Below are 3794 nucleotides of genomic sequence, written 5' to 3' on the forward strand. Positions count from 1 at the left end.
ACGTCCCCTAATTTCATCAGCGTATAATGAGTAAATAGAGCCACTAGTTAATTCCCATTCAAACTCTCTATCTCTATCTTCCATACGTTTCAGAGTAGAGTCGTTTGATAGAAGCGACTCTAATGGAGGAAGATCAATTATATTCCCAGTACTAAACACATCTATAATATATAATTTGGATCGAGAATCTAGTATCAGGAACCATTTACCGCAGCTTGCCAGGAATCGACTCCCTGAAGTACACTTTCTCCCAGCTGCTCTCCTGTAAACCATAACTTTTACAACACGCAATCAGTACTGTCTTCAGTAAAAAGCATTAGCCATGGAGATCCGCTTTCCCGGGGAACTGTTTGTTTCGAAACAGAATACCAGTTGGTACAAACCATCTTCGCTCAATGGAAATCCACAAAACTCAAAAGTTCAAACAGAGATCTGAGGATATTGATAGGGGAGCTTCGACCAGTTGACAAGGTTATGAGTTTCTATGGTGTTTCGAATTTGATAATTGATAGGTTTGGTTTCTGGAGAAGGAGAGAGAGATAAAGAGAGAGAAAAAGATGCTTTCCTGTAAATAATAAATTGATAACCGACCGTGATTTACAAAGAATATATCAACAGTTTAGCAATATAGAAGCACCGGCGTATAGCATACTTGGTAGGTGCAACTTAAAAGCATAGCATATAACCGATGTATTCGTCACGTGCCGTCAAAGGGAACGCCCACCAAAACCCTAAGACCTATGCTGCAAGAGAGTAAGAAAGAGCAAGAGAGATCGGGAAAGAGAAGAGAGAAAGAAGAAGAAACGATGGTGCCGTGAGGAGTAGAGAGAGAGATAAGGAGACGTCGCGGAGTTGACGGATCTAATAACATTACTGTGACTGTGGCAAGTTTCGATGGTGTTGGAGGAGCAAAGTCAGAGTAAATCAAAGGTAGAGAAGAGAAGAACAAGAAAGAGTAAGAAGGAAATAATTAAGAGCAGTTTGGAGAGGCGTCTTTGGAGGCTCGTCGGCGCCACAGGTAACATCGGTTTAGCAATATTGAAGCATCGGCGTGATCAACATCAAGCCATGAGATCGTAACAACTGACGGAAGTCCGATCTGAGTTATATCCAAGAAGTTATGTGGGTTGCTTCCGGCGCAAGAAATTACTGGAGCTGCCCAAACCAGAAACTCTAGAAATTAGATTTGAGGTTGTCTCCTTGGAACAGCGTTTGGTGGTCCAAAACTTATCTGATCGAGCTGAGATTTTTTGGAGAGCTTCACGGTACTACAACCTAAATATTCAACGGTGGGATCGTGATTTTAACGGTAAGTTGTGGTTTTACCCATGTGTTTCTGAAGCTCGTTTGTATAGAGTAATGGTGACAGTTTAATGTTTGGTTGGCAAACGAGGTTGAATGGAGCTGCAGCTTTGTAGGAGTGTTCATGAATCTTGGGTCTGAGATTAGGAGGAAAAGGAGAATTGACTTTCAGCATTTAAGCGGCAAAGGTGAGGGTGGTAATTGCCGAAACACAATGGTTACTTTCTAAGCATGTTCTTCATAAATTGCTTGTATAGGCTTGGAAACTATGTTTTGATTGGTTATGTCTATTTTTTGATATTGTGTGATGATGTGATAATTAGAGGTATGATAATAATGTATGATGACATGGTACAATATGATGCATAAAATAATGAGTAGGTGTTTAACTTGATGATTGATGTGTAGTGATATGAAATGAGATGGTGTGTGGGGACACGAACATGGGATTTGTTTCGTGCCTCTTGATGGGCGGACCTGGGATTGGTTTGTACCTGGTAATTGGACGAACATGATATTTGTTTCGTACCTGGCGATTGGATGGGATTTGTTTTGTACCTCGCGATTGGATGGGATTTGTTTCCTGCCATGCTAAGCCGATGGGATTTTGGTAATGGGCTTAGTTTTGAAATTGTAATTAGGCTTGTTATTAGATCTTTCAGATTCATTTTTTGCCTATATTCTGTATATTTATTCTAATTCGGTTAAAATAAACCGAAATAGAAAACAAATTGGTTTAGTTCAGAAAACATTTTAGAGCAGATAACTGACCCGAATAAACCGATTACCGAATAACCCGAACCAAATTTTATTTCGGGTTAATTTGGTAAAATTTTGAAAACTGAAATTTTGAAAAACCAAATAAACCGAATAACCCGAGTAAACTGAACGCCCACGCCTAATAATAATTCTCAATAATCTTTAGTAAGAAAAAAAAAAAACAAAAAAAAACAAAAGTTTGACTAAGCATGTTTCTAATGACATTTTCATGTAATTTTCTACAAAATTAATGTCTATATTAACATTTTTACAGCAATCTTATCAAAGTAGTCTTGGAGTTTGAAAGTATTTACAACTAATGTTATTATCATTAAAACATATTTAAAAAAAATAAAAGATAAAATCTAAATATGCAAAAATAAGATATGTGAATCGAGTATATCCTCCTATCCATCCAGAAATCTTGACTCATGTTCCTAAATTATCTCCACCTCCCAACCTAATTTTCTGCAAAACTAAACAATTTTTTTTTCATTCCAATATTATAGGAAACTCTATATTTGCTCCAACCAATCCTATTTAATTATTTCAAAGTTTTAATTTTAAAATAAATTCCTCCAGATTTCCTGTCTTCAATATATAGAATTTTCTACATTATTAAAAATATAATATAGTTGTAGTTACATCATTATTCAAAGACATCTAATTTGAAAAAAGTTATTTAATTTCTATAACATTCTTCTTCAAGTTTAATTAGTTTTAGAAAAACTAATCACTAATTGATTATGCTCGCGAATCTAATGGAAAGAAGCAAAGATTACATGCTCATGAATTTATATTCGTGGCCATGCATTTTAGGTATGAAGTTAACTATCTTTTAATGTCTATATTTTAGATTTCTTTTATATACAAATGGAATAATAAATTATCGATTTAGTATGAAGTTAATCTTATGTTACCTATTTTACTCTGAATTTGTTATTTTATATATAGTTAATAAAATTTTATAGAAGGTCTAAAATATTATAATTAATAAACTTTAATAAATTTATTATGGGACAGGTTATGATCGATATTCTTATAAATTTAGAATATAATTACTCTATCACTTAACAATTGCAAAGTTTCTTTTGCAGTACAAGTATGGTTCAATCTATGCAGATTTATCAAATTCAAAATGGATTCGACCGCACTTTTTCAGTCAGTATAGCTTTTTTTGGAATAAAAACTTGACCAAAGAAAAGGAATTAGGGGTTATAGGATTGGATCGGTGAAACGACAAAATCAACGGAATTGAAACGAAACTGAAAGATTTTGATAAACAGAAATTAACCTTTCTTCTCCTCTAGAGCAAAAACCGACGGACGAAACGATAGAGAGTGAGGGGAGTGGAGATACAGGTCGACGATGAGAGCTCGCTTGACAAGAAGGACGATGAGGGCTGGAATCAAGGGAAGAAAAGGAAACGACAACGTTTTGGTGAGGGGTTTCGTTTTTGGGAGATTCTCAAAAATAGCATTCAAATAAATATTTCAAAAAATAGCATAACATGTCTAAAATTCCAAAAATAGCACTAATTATTCTTTCAAAATTAAATCCTAAATTCAAAATACTAAACCCTACCCCTCAAAACTATACCCTAAATTTGAAATTGAGAACTCAAACCTAAAAAAAAAAACTTTAAAATTAATTTTAAATATTTTGATGTGTTAAATAATGCTATTTTTTGAAATTTATGGAATGTGTGATATAGTTGTCCATAAAACTTGTTT

This window comes from Camelina sativa, chromosome 19 (genome assembly GCF_000633955.1).
Source record: "Camelina sativa cultivar DH55 chromosome 19, Cs, whole genome shotgun sequence".
Taxonomy (NCBI): domain Eukaryota; kingdom Viridiplantae; phylum Streptophyta; class Magnoliopsida; order Brassicales; family Brassicaceae; genus Camelina; species Camelina sativa.